Raw genomic sequence first — 14109 nt, 5'->3', positions numbered from 1 at the left:
TGGTGACAGATAATCTCCTCTCTTGCCATTCTTCTCTAAAATGTAATTTCTCAGTTTTGCGAAGCTTTAAGAATAGACCTCTTGAAAATAGAAAGTAGTCATACAAGAAAACATGTGAATCTCAAGACCATTAACAAATTCATAAGAGTTTATTTTACTTACTATTAAAAGCAGTGTTGTTCCAAGAAACTTGATGTTATGAATATTTCACAGGGTTACGTGGTCAATAATTTGCCCTCCCTGTGCAAGAAAGATGAGTCAGCAATTCTTCTGGGACCAAATGGTTTACTCTTGTTATTTGTATTTTCTTTTTTGGAATATCTTGTCAGCATCATACACAAGTAAACCATTTCTTCTGGCAATAAACAGTACCACGGTGTGCTATCACAAGCCGTCTCTATACTTAGTTGACTTAACACATACTTTATTTTCCCTGATTCTTCTGGATTATCACATGGTACACTTGCAGAGATGATCTCACCCGTACCTCAGTGCCAAGCGGTCAGTGTGATTATTCCTTGTTTCCAGGGAAATCTGGGGTTAGAGCAGCAGAATAGGTAATAGAGCTAGAGGTAAAATTAAGTAGATGAGTATTTCTCCGTGTTTACTCGTGATGTTCCAATAGTGCCTTATCAATGCAGAAAGAGAGTTTTATTATTCTCTGTAAGACCAGTACCTTAGACAAGACTAGCCACACATTTGATTCTTAAGAATGTTTGTTGAATCAATGAATAGTATGCAAAATTCAACCATTACTTATTTTTGCATTCAGATATGCTGGCATGCTATTGGGGTTAAGGTCAATGTAAGATGCCTGGACAAAGAGGCACATATGTTCTTTCTTGGGAACTACAGAGTCCTTCTTAGCTTGAGACAGGAAGAGAGGCAGAGAACAGCATTAACCCAACATCTCCCAGGTGCTGGCTCGAGGCTCAGTACGTTACATACACTTTGGTGTTTAGTTTGACAGAAGCATTGCAGTAAGAGCGTTTGTATCCCCATTTTACAGATGGGAAAATAGGTTTAGAATGATGTGATTCCAAAATCCTTCCTAAGGAAAACTGGGTTAAAAATAGAATTTGAACAAAAGTCGAAACAAATAATAAGTTAACATCCTTTGATGGTGGTTGAGAAGTTACCACCATGTACCAGAGACGAAAGAATCATATGAATCTTATTAATTTCTTCTCTGTTTGATGAAACACACACACATGCATGCACACACACACACACACGAAAGTATTAAAGCAAGTCTTGGAATTCAGTCTTTGCAGGTCCCAACTCATACCCTCAATTATATTTTTAAATCCTTAGTTTTATTAGAGAAATAAGACTCTTCCTGACTTACTTCTAACTGCATTTGAAAGGACTTATATAAGATTTATTTAGAGTGAAGCCCATGAAAGCTTCTTTTTCACTTGACTTATTTTTTAACTCATGTCAAACTAAAAGAGAAAGTAAATCAGGTAAGAAAACGTCTGTATTTTTTTTTCTTTACTATAGTAGCACTTAAATGCTATGTATAAAGATTGGGATGCATTTTTAAAAGATTTATCTGTATTTTTTAATTACAAAAAACTATTTTTTTAATAATGTTTATTTATTTTTGAGAGAGAGAGAGAGAGAGAGAGAGAGAGAGAGAGAGAGACAGAGCGCAAGTGGGGGAGGGGCAGAGAAAGCGAGAGACAGAATCTGAAGCAGGCTCCAGGCTCTGAGTTGTCAGCACAGAGCCTGTTGTGGGGCTTGAACTCACCAACCGCGAGATCATGACCTGAGCTGAAGTCGGACATTCAACCAACTGAACCACCCAGGCACCCCATCGCAAAAACGATTTAAAGTTCCAAATAGATTGAGATGAATACTTATAAGTGTTATGGCAAATTGGGGATTTAAATTCTTATGTGAAAAAGGATCACACAAATTTCTAAGAAAAGCAGTAAGACCGCCATGCACACATACATAGAAAAAGGATAATTACATTTTACACGAAAGGAAACATCAGTGAGTTGAACATTCTTAAGTCTTTAACATTGCTGGTAATTAAAAATGAAAATGAAAAGAATAGTTCAATTCTATTTTCTCCTATTAATCAGCATTTTTTTTCTTAACAATTCATAATGTAAATAGAAGTACAAATTTAAATTAGCCAAAAATGTTGTGAAACAATTTGTGAATATTTATCAAAGGAGCTTTAAATATGCTTCTAGTGTTCTAACTCTGAAATGCAAGCAAATATTTAAATATAAAGATATACTTTTATATGTAAAACAAAAACAAAAAAAACCAGAAACCTTAAATGTCCTCGAGCAAGAAGCACATATGAAGACCATTTAATGATGCTGGAAACTAAATTCTTGTGACTTAATAATAATGAGAAAAAAAACAGGTTATAATATTACATTACAGTTTGAGCTCAAGCATAGAAAGTATAGAGAATTATATTGAGATATATAAATAGCAGTGACAACAGTGGTTGTCTCTGTATTATTATTCTATTGGTTTCACTACAGTTTTCTGTATTTGTAAGTTTATTTCTATAATTTGAAAAAATGATAGAAGAAAAGAGGGAAAAACAGGGGCGTCGGGTGAGCGTCTGACTTCGGCTCAGGTCACGATCTCGCGGTCTGTGGGTTCAAGCCGCGCGTTGGGCTCAGTGCTGACAGCTCAGAGCCTGGAGCCTGCTTCGGATTCTGTGTCTCCTTCTCTCTCTGCCCCTCCCCCACTTGTGCTCTGTCTCTCTCTGTCTCTCAAAATATAAATAAATGTAAAAAAAAAAATTTTTTTAACCTATATAGGCTGAATAAGATGCAGAATGAGTGGAGGAATTTAATCCTGGACATCTCCATTGACCTGAGATTCCTTCGCAGGCCGTCTAGGGTCAAAAATCCAACCCAAACCAGGTATCGGTTTTGTCAACCACAGGGTCTATGTAACATAACACCATGACACGGTGACGGTCCAAACAAATGCACTCTCAGGATGCATGAGTCCAATGTCCAGAACGAAGGAGGCGGGTGGCTCAGTCCGCTCTGAACTCGCCAGACCCTGTCTGGAGCGTGTGGTTAGCGCTGTGCACCACATCTGAAGCAGAATGGTAAATAACTGGAGTCTGGCCAGAAGAGAGTGGCCACAATGGTAAAATGTCTGGAAATCCTGTGACTTCTCAGCTTAAAATTATCTCCTGGTTTCTTATTACTCTCAGAACAAGGTCCAAAACCCTGCCTCATCTTCTAAGATTTTTCTCCTCTCCTCACAAAGTTCTAGTCACACACTTCCATCCCTCTGGTACATCCAGCTCTCCCCACGTCAGATCTATGGCGAGTTCTACTTCCCCAGCCCAGGATGACTCTGCCTTCCTCCCCCTCCACCCCGGCCCTGTCTCCTCCACAAACATACTTTCTTGCCTGGCCAATTCTTGCCCTTTTTTCAGATCTCCCATCAAACAGTTCTTTTCTCAGGAATACTTTCTGACCACCCACCTAGGAAAAATGCCCATTACATACTTTTATTTTACCCTACAGTTGCTTTTGGCTAATTATCTTTCTTCCGTCTCTATTTCTTGCAAGGTAGCAAACTCTGTGAGGACAGGGCTGTGTGTCTTAGTTCATCTGGGCTGCTCTAACCAAAATACCATAGACTGGCTGGCTTAGAAACAACAGAATAAAATCTCAGAAATAAATAAACAACTCGTTTCTTAAGCTATGGAGGCTGGGAAGTCCAAGATCAAGGTGCTTAAAGATTCGGTGTCTGGTGAGAACCCCTTTCCTGGTTGGAACATGGCTAATCTCCTTGCTGTGTCTCCATGTGGCTGAAAGGCTGAGAGAGCTCTCTGGAGTCTCTCTTTTGGGGGCACTAATTCCATTCATGAGGGCTCCACCCTCATGATCTAATCACCTCATAGAGTCCCCATCTCCTAAGACTGTCAACATTGGCAGTTAGGACTTCAACATATGAACTTCAAGGGGAACACAAACATTCAGTATATAGCATAATGTATTCCCAGGATTTAGTACAGTGCCTTGGGCTATTCATTGAATGAATGAATGAGTGAATAACTTCATTCATTCATTCATTCATTCATTCATTCATTCAGTGAAGCCCATCTGTCTATATGTCTTTATGGCTACCCTCTACTTTCACATCTCAATGTCTCCTTCATGCTTAGAAAAGGCGATTATTAATTTGAAAAAAGAGAAAACAAGTAGGAGAGAAGGGGATACGATAGCTTCCCATCACACAGACGTTCTGTGCATCTCTATAGAGAACTAAGACTAGTTACAGTTCCAAAATCATAAGGAAGAACTTCTTAAAAATTAAATTAGCACCCTGTGTGGTAATGAATTCCATTTTATGAAGTGCGTGCTAGTCTTATTTGAATGTAAGCGTGGGCTGGAGTTGTTGTAAAAGAGATTCCTATATTAGCTGCTTCGATTTGATGACTTTTAGGATCACTTAAAAGTATATAATACTGGGGGTGCCTGGGTGGCTCATTCAGTTGAGTGTCAGACTCTTGATTTCAGCTCAGGTTATAATCCCAGGGTTTTGGGATTGAGCCCTGCATCAGGCTCTGCACTAATCATGGAGCAGATTGAAATTCTCTCTCTCTCTCTCTCTCTCTCTCTCTCTCCTTCTGCCCCACTGCCCAACTTCCATGCTCTCTCCCTCTCTCTCTCTAAAATAAAAAAGTTTTGAAAGTATGTGATTCTGTAACCTAGCAATCTCTTTGGATGCAGAGCACTACAGAAGAGAAGATTTAAGACAAAACGGGGCATGAAGCTAAACAAAGAAAAGCTTGGGGAAGAAAAGGAAATGTAACACTGTCTTAAAACGTTTGATCGCAATCATTTCAAACCTTCTCTGAGAATGGGGTTGGCAGGCCTCCCAGAGAAACCAAAACAAAGCAACCTAACAGGGCATCACAAGTGAAAGGGGACCTAAGCTGGGAGATGAGAAAGCCCAGCCTTTAGACTCACGGAGGAGGGAGAGAGGGGGTGTCAAAGGCAGGCTTTCTCTTCAGGGTCCTTTTCAATTCCCTTAAAGGCACACCTCGGAAACGAACATTCTCCGTAGAGAGAAGGCACTTCCCCAAATCCAGAAGTCTGGGCATGAAAGACCATGGCTAAAGAAATGTGATGAAAATGTCAGTGCAACTTCTTTCGGCTCTTCACTATCCTTAACCCAAACGTGAGGCATCATTCTGGAATGAGCAAGGCCTGCTCAACAAACCCAGCTTTTATCATCTCCTTTGTATTTGCTTAGTCACAATTGAGAAATCGTCCAATGGCCTTCTGACTCTCGAATCAAAAGAATGAAGGTGGAAAGAAAAACCAACTTCCATTTGGTTTGAGAGAAAGACCCACAAGATGCCTCTGCCTGAGGTGTGAAAGATGAAAATGAAGCTATACTGTGTAACCTTGCCTCAGGTGGTAACTTTTCCCTACTACAGTGTGGAGACTCCTCATGAAGATGAGCACAATTTTTTTAAAAATTTTGATATGACTGCTGCTAAAAATGTTTAATACGTACTGTGTGCTGTGTTTCAGGCAATGTGCTGAGTGATTTGTATATGTTATCTCCAGAGTTCTAAGAACAGTCTAGAAGCAGATGCAATTATAGTCCCTGTATGTGGAAACTATGTGCTCTCTATTACAATAAGAATTGAAAACGTGTGATAGTATCCAAATCAGGAAACATACTATTACATTTATTTTAACTTTATTATTAACAGCTTTAACATACTACAAAGTCCTTTATAATAAAGTCCTACATATCAGTCACCCCACATTTTACCATATTTCCTTCACTATTTTCTCTTTGCCCATTATTTTAAAGGAAGCCTCAGATACCACGAACTTTAGCCTCTAAGTGTTTCAGTATGCATCTCTAAAAATTAGAGACATTTCCTTACATACTATTATCACTCTTAAAATAAAGAACAATTTTTTAAACATCTCATACCCAGTCTATATTCAGATTTCCCAGATTGTCTCCAATTTTGCCATTGTTTTTTCATAATTGTAACATTAAATTCCTCGTGATAATGATAATAGGTTGTAAGAAAACTTGCTTCTACAAACAAAGCAGATGTGGGAGGGATTTGGAAGCAGAGTGAAGTGGGATCAGTACCTACTTGACCTGGGTTTACCCCAGGCATTCTGGGAGCTTACCCTAAGTGATCAACGCTACTCCCAGGCCCCACCTGGATCTGAGCTTAAATTAAAACTTGAAGGTTAAGTGCATGGACTCTGGAATCTTTTATTACTTATTAGCTGGGCAACCTTGGACAAGCTCATCTCTCTGCACCTTAGTTTCATTATGGGTAAAAGAGGAATATGAATAGTATCTTCCTTGTAGAGTTATTAAATGAAATAACACGAGTTAAATGACACGGAACAGTGTCAGGTATTTAAGTCCTCAACAAATGTCAGCCATTGTCATTGTTGTCATCATCATCATTATGATTACCCTGATAGTGACTGGCTTCAGGGTAAAAATTGATCCTGTCATTGTTCAAGATACAGGAACGATAGAAATCAAGAATTAGGATAATGGCTGGATTTCAGTGACCTTATACAATTCTTTCTCCAAATTCCTTTTTTTATGTTGTCAAATGGTCCTTTCCATGAGAAGTTATTTTAAAGCCACCTGCTTAGCGCTGGTGAAAATAAACCCCCAAGTAACCTACTGTCCTGAGCTAGTGTCCAGCCCCTTTGCACGGCTGCCTCCAATCCAGCATCCACCACTGGCCTCTGCAGAGGAGGAAACTTCTGGCCCTTTCTAAGCCAAGGTCCTCATGTACCTCATAACGCCCACCTTGCTCCCTTAGCTCTCCTAACTTGTCTAGACCACCAACCTCAAGTCTCATTTCCTATCACTTTCTGGCCTTTTCTTTTCACCCACCCACCAGTTCATGTTCTCTCATTTGAACTTGGACCACCCTCTTTTTTTTTTTTTTTTTTTAACATTTTATTTATTTTTGAAACAGAGAGAGAGAGAGCATGAACAGGGGAGGGTCAGAGAAAGAGGGAGACACAGAATCCGAAACAGGCTCCAGGCTCGGAGCTGTCAGCGCAGAGCCTGACGCGGGGCTCGAACCCACGGACCGCGAGATCATGACCTGAGGCGAAGTCGGACGCTCAACCGACTGAGCCACCCAGGCGCCCCTGGACCACCCTCTTTTTATTTGTCTTTACTGTGTCTCGGCAAAGACAAGTCATTCAACAAGCCACACAGAGAATAACCTACTCAGTGGTAGGCACTATGGTGAGCACTGAGAATACAGATCTCATGGAGCTCAGGATCTAATGGATCTCAGAGAAGCTCTCCATGATCTTCCAGCTTCCTGTGTATTGCCTGTATGTGACTTGCTAGAGAGCTACTTGCCTGGTCTGTTCTTGCTTTATAGGCATGTTGCAGACAAAAAACCATAACAGTCTACACTATTGATCAACCCTGGATGAGTTACATTCTCCTGAATTGGATATCTGGTCAGCTATTTTTAAAAATTTTCCACTTAGTCTACTAATAGTCATGATTGTCACAAAAGTAATTGTTGACAGTTCATGTTATAAGGAAAAGCAAACTCAGTGTTGTAGACTCTTAGGCAGGACTGGAAGAGTAACAAAGAATTTTAAATTAGAACTGTTCTAGACCTACCAGGCATGAAGTAAAGGAAGGTTTCCAATTACAGATATGGACTCCAGTTCTGCAGAATTCCTGTAAAAATCAATTACTCCTCTTTCCTCCCAACACCTATTTCTGAGCCCTTCTTGGTTGTGCTGTCATAAAAGTACTTTGCCAAATTGGACCATAGTCCACATTTTTAGCAAATGCAAAATTGAAGGCAATTCAAGATGAAGCTCCATAAAAAGAAGAACAGAGAACTAAACCTACTTACTGTGCAAGTCTCAGAGAAGATTCCTGGGAAATCAACCACCAGCTCTTTGGATGTAACTGGTCTCCACCATCCCCAGGTGCCTCCCCTGAAGGTTTTAGAGCCGTCACAGTCCAATTTCTCCTTCCTCCAGCTCAAGAAGATGGCTTCATTTACCTCTCCTGTGCACTTTTTTTTTTTTTTTTTAAATATTCAAGAGTAAAATGTGAAACGCACTGATTGAGATTACACATAAGAAGCCTTGGTCAATTCCTGATATCGTGAGGCACCAACCTCAAAAGAATGATTCGGGGCGCCTGAGTGGCTCAGTACATAAAGCGTCCGACTTCGGCTCAGGTCATGATCTTCCAGTCCCTGAGTTCTGAGCTGTCAGCATGGAGCCTGGAGCCTGCTTCAGATTCTGTCTCTCTCTCTCTCTCTGCCCCTCCCTGACTTGCATCTCTCTCTCTCTCTTTCAAAAATAATAAATAAACATTTTTTAAAAAAGAAGAAAAATGATTCAGTCATTGAGCAGGGATCCAGCAGAAGTACTAAGAATGAAGAGAGAACACAAGTGCAGAGCCTGAAGAGTCCTATGGGGGGGGGGGGGGTTGGGGCAGGCAACAGGGGGCTGGCCAAGTAAATGGCAATAGCTCACATGGCATCAATCAAAGGTCTTAGATCCCAAGAATGGTCTGGTTGGAGCCAATGGTATGAATTCTGTCCCCAGTATATACATACCTTTTTTTTTTTTTCTTAATTTAAATTTAAAACTCAGGTCAGGCAGAATATGTTGACTTAAGGGTCTGGCCTTGGAACAGACGGCCTAAGTTTGTGTCCCTTTCTAGCCAGTGGCTGCAAATCAGCTACTTAAGTATGCATGCCTCCGTTTCCTCCTCTGAGACTGGGCCTAACAGTTGTGCCTACCACACAGAGTTGTTGTGAGGCTTACTTGTTGTGAATCAGCACAGGTAAAGCTCTTAGCTATGGCAAGGGCCCGTTAATTTGTTCTTAAAATCTAACGGGATATAAGTTTGCCATCTGTGGCCGTATTTTTCCATCAAGGAGAAAGTCATTCTTGAGTAGGAAAGAATAAAGCGAACCTCTGGACAGAGATAGAAGGAGAGGGAAAGAAGAAAGTCTCCATTTGAGCATTTGAGTCCTTGACCCTCGTTATCACTGAGGTTCCTTCTACCCCTGCCCGTGCAATTTGCTGACGCGAAACAATACATTCTCCGTTTTTCTTAGGATACCTTTTGTTGGGTTTCTGAACACAGGTGCAAAGCCTTAAGACTCTTGTCGTGGGGCAGAGAGGAGGTCCAAGGAACAGGAGGCTGGCCAAAAGCCGAAGAATTCTGACTGATAAACTTACTTTGTGACAGACTAAATACTACATCTTATGGTTCTCAAACAAGTCTGATATAGGCCGGGAAAGTACAACTCAGAACTGTGCTCTATTGTTAACCTATTAGAAAGGCAGCAAAGGGTAGTGGTCAGAGGACATTCTGGGGACAGAGGAACTGGACTAAAATTCTGGCTTTATTTCTTACTAGCTGGACAGCCTTGAGCTACTTACTGAACCCCTATGGGACTTCATTTCCTCATCTATAAAGAGGAGATATTAATAGGCCCAACTTCATAGCATAAATGCGAGCATTTAATGACCATTCTACACATAAAGCACTCAGCACATACTGAGAACTCTGTATTAACTATTATTATCAGAGAAGCCTTTCCTAATACTGTTTATAAAGCTTTCTGTCATTCTCTGACCCCTTAGCCAGCTTTATTTTTCTATCTGATTCATCCCCCTTGATATCATAAATGTCTATCCATTTGTAGTTACTCTCCCTTAACCAGAATAGAAGTTTCTGTTTGCTACTTATCCCCAGGATGTAAAAAAGTGGCTGAGAGATAGAGAAAGTACCCAATAGCCATCTGGCAAGTGAGTAAATGAACTTGTCAAGGTCCGATAGCTAATTAGAGTTGAGCTGAACAGGATTCCAGCTCGGGGCTGTTTGGCTACAAGTTAAGCACTGTCTACCATAACATAAACTGAAATTTCCAAATTTAACATGTGAGGTGTATCATTTTAAGCACAAAAATACTGCAACTAGAAACAGTATGGTGGACACTGAGCCGGGAGACATGGGGTCTTATCAGTTTCTAGCTCTGTGACCGTGGTAACTCATTGCATTTCATCAGTCTTTATTTTCTCATTTGTAAAATGAGGAGATTAAATAAAATTATTTCTATGATTTCCTCAGTCCAATTTTCTCTGATTCTATTCCAAATAATTAAGTAAGCCAAGTTCATTGGCAAATAGTTTTATACAATATAGTTTTGGATTCAAAGCATTTCTCTCTGTACTTTTTCCTTCTACAGTGAATAAAGAGAAAAGTTAGAAAAGAAATTACAAAGAGAATTTTGTAGCAGCTAGCAATCTAATTGTGCTGTGACCTACATTGATTTTTTTCTCCTTGAAATCATCCTTTAAAATCTAAGCTATTCCAGAGAAATCACTCTTTGCATATTTGGCTGTGATGACAAGGGCCCAATAGTAAATAAGTGTTATCACTGGTGACAGAAAGAAGTGTCTGGGAACAAAGCCAAGTGGAAATCTAACCCACATTGGCTCCCAAAGGCCACTAGTCTTCTTTGATTGCTCACTTCACTAAACTCCTCTGACCCTCGAGATCTTTAACAAAAAAGAAAACTGTCAACCATTGTTTACCCAGGTTAAGTGTGTCCCCCACCTAGAAATGAAGTAAGTTATTGAAGTTATTGAGGGGTCCTAGCTTATATTTCTGTGTTCTTAACCAGTGCTGAGTACAGGGTAGTGATGTCAGATGCCCAGTGAGTAATTACCAATGGATTGTTCTCATCTGCGGGATTCCTTTTGGTCTACCAATTGAGCACCCATTCTATCTACTTCCCCCTGAACTTTTGTTCTGTTTCCTTCTCCTTCACCTTTTACCTTATGTAAAGTTGGCTAAGGAAAGTTCCTTAACTCTTGTCTTGACCATCCTCTTTTATGTTCCTCAGGAATAGTCCACTTCTGTTGATGGCAGTGCCGTGCTAGCTCCTGACTTTCTAATTCTGATTTGCTGAAGGAAAACAATTTTATTTTCCAGATTTCGGGAGGAGAGGTGGCTTGAGTGTTGTTGGTGGCAAAGACATAAATGCTGAGCAGCATAACGTGAAACGCAACACTAGTTAAGCAGATTTGCTTCGAAGTCCCATTTCCAGGTGCTCCTCAGGCTTTCTTCTGTTCTCTTACTTTGTCATTGAAAAGCTAGGCAATCCTCTCATATCTACAAACAAAGCAGACGAAAGTACACATGCGTACAAATAGGAAGACATGTTTTGACTACATATGATAAAAGTTATGCCAGAAGAGTAGAAAAGAAAATGGAAAAACATCCCCGATGATGAGAGCTGTTGGAATCTTGGATAATTTCCAAAAGATTTAAACATGAAGAAATAGAGACAAATGACATTATCTATAGAGCAATCCCATTTTGCTAAGGGTTTAGCTTTTGGATAGCCTGATTGGACCCTTTCCATCTCCAATTGTCCATGATTAGAGGATTCGAACTCTTTCACACTGAGCTTGTACTGTAAATGCGGCTTAAAAGATTGTATTTAAAATCAACTGACAAGGCAAAAATTATGGGAAGAACAGATTTCTGAGAAGGCACTCAGCTAGCAAACCAGCAGTCATGTGCCAGTACAGGAAAAGAATGATGTCATATCATTTAGCAAGCTGTACTTTCCTGAATGCCAAAGATAGCAGTATCTTTTTTTTAATTTTTTTTTTCAACGTTTATTTATTTTTGGGACAGAGAGAGACAGAGCATGAACGGGGGAGGGTCAGAGAGAGGGAGACACAGAATCGGAAACAGGCTCCAGGCTCTGAGCCATCAGCCCAGAGCCCGACGCGGGGCTCGAACTCACGGACCGCGAGATCGTGACCTGGCTGAAGTCGGACGCTTAACCGACTGCGCCACCCAGGCGCCCCAAAGATAGCAGTATCTTAACAAGTAAGGAATGTATCGAGTCGGTTAACTGATATTGTCAGTGATTTAATATAATTTGAGCAAAGCTTTGACATACTAATTCCAAGATACTGGATAAAAAGTTACCAAAAAAATCACTAAATTCATTCTATATCAATAATTACCTCATTTTTTATTGCTCAGATGCACTTAAATAAAATGAGAAAATTAAAACTACTTTGGTTAGGAGAATTTGATTTCCGAAACTCACTTTTTCTTTGCATATTTAACTATGGGCCAAGGCAGAAAATTGTTCCTATAGAAAATGCATATAATTTAATCAGTATATACCCACCTTTCTCCTTGATTCTTTTGGAAGCATGATGGGTATTTATACATAATCGAATTAGTATACATCAATTTCAAGAGCTTAAATATAAGAAAAAAGTAAATGCTATGACAAACTAGTGGATACTTTCAGCCCCTTTGCTTTGTCTCTCTTGGTGGTTATCTGTTGTTGTTCTTAAAACTAGAAATCTCCCCCAAATATCTCTAGATTCCATTATATAGCCCACTTTACATTTATAAATCCAAGTAAATCACTTTTGAATCTACCTTATTTTTCAGGCTGCACTTACTGAAGTTTTTAAACTTCCAAAAGTTTACAATATAAAGAAAAATATCTTTCCATCTTAAAAACTACAATAAAAGCTGGTTTACCTGGTACCTGGCAATTTGCATTTATTTAGCGTTCTTTTAACCAGAACTCATTAACAACACTTAAGGCCGGCCGAGCAGGGTACGGAAACTTTCAGTAGTCCTAATGACACCTCCATGGTATTTAGCATTTGAAAAGAGATAACAAACAATGGTTAAAATAAACACATCATTCTTTTTTTTTTTTTTTTTTTGAAAACTGGTGACTTCTACATATTATAATAATTATTACCATCCTTGTATACTTATTCCTGACTTTACCCACAATAGCATTTTTTTGGTCCTTTCTCAAGTTTCATGAATTCTGGAATTCAGAGAACGAGTCCATACCCTCTGTTGTTTCATAACTATCAGTCGTCTTGCTGATTCTACTATCCTCTCCTCTCATTGTCTTAGATCTTTTTACACCAGAGTGAAAACTGTATGCCTATTATATAAACGGTATGCCTGTATACCCCCTGTTGTCTCTCTCTCTCTCTCACTCACACACACACACATTTTAAAAATACTCTCATTCTCATAAAAGTTTTCATTTTCTGTTTTTCCTCTATATCCTGCTTTCATTTCCTGTTCTGTTTCATGTTACATTCTTATTCTGTGTTAAGAGTGATCTGTAGAAGGGAAAAGGTGAACAAACTATCCACCGGAGAAAACAGAAAATAAATGTGCTCTGTGAGGACAGTCCAATTTTTAACAAGAGCAAATACTTATATGCATGTCCATAGATCGAGTTTCAGTTCTTAAGGAAAAGTAGCAGCAGACAGACAAAATGGAGTCAAGTCAAAATGGGGTGGTACATACATCTGTCTGGGGGTGTATTGTTTTGGATGAAACTGCCGAGATTGCTTCCAACTCACATTAGACAATAAAGTTCATTCTGATGTTAGAAATTCAACAGGCATACAATGAATTATACCAGCTTTGGCATGTGTTTTATACATGTTAGAACCCATTTCAACTTCAAGGTCAATTCAGGTGAACAGGGTCCAGTGACATAATAGTTATATGGTAAATTGTTTATGTGTATATTCCATTTCAATTTTTTTCTTATGTTGATGTGTTCAATTAGTGGTGATGTAAGATGGTCCTGAGTGTTGATTTCAGAGACTTTAAGGAAATGTGATTAATTTTTGTTAACAAAGATGAACTTGTCAGTAGTTCCTGGAACCTGGAGCCTTCTGAGCTCCAACGCTGACTTTGCCACTTCCTCTGTGTCATCTTAACCAAGCTAGTTAAGGGGCGCCTGGGTGGCGCAGTCGGTTAAGCGTCCGACTTCAGCCAGGTCACGATCTCGCTGTCTGTGAGTTCGAGCCCCGCATCAGGCTCTGGGCTGATGGCTCAGAGCCTGGAGCCTGTTTCCGATTCTGTGTCTCCCTCTCTCTCTGCCCCTCCCCCGTTCATGCTCTGTCTCTCTCTGTCCCAAAAATAAATAAACGTTGAAAAAAAAAAAAAAAATTAACCAAGCTAGTTAAGCTGGTTAAGCCTAGCTTCTCCATGGTAATAGGGACTGTGATTCCACCT

This window comes from Leopardus geoffroyi, chromosome D4 (assembly GCF_018350155.1).
Source record: "Leopardus geoffroyi isolate Oge1 chromosome D4, O.geoffroyi_Oge1_pat1.0, whole genome shotgun sequence".
In the NCBI taxonomy this organism is placed as follows: domain Eukaryota; kingdom Metazoa; phylum Chordata; class Mammalia; order Carnivora; family Felidae; genus Leopardus; species Leopardus geoffroyi.
The sequence above is the reverse complement of the archived record's forward strand: the minus strand, read 5'-3'. Positions refer to the sequence as shown.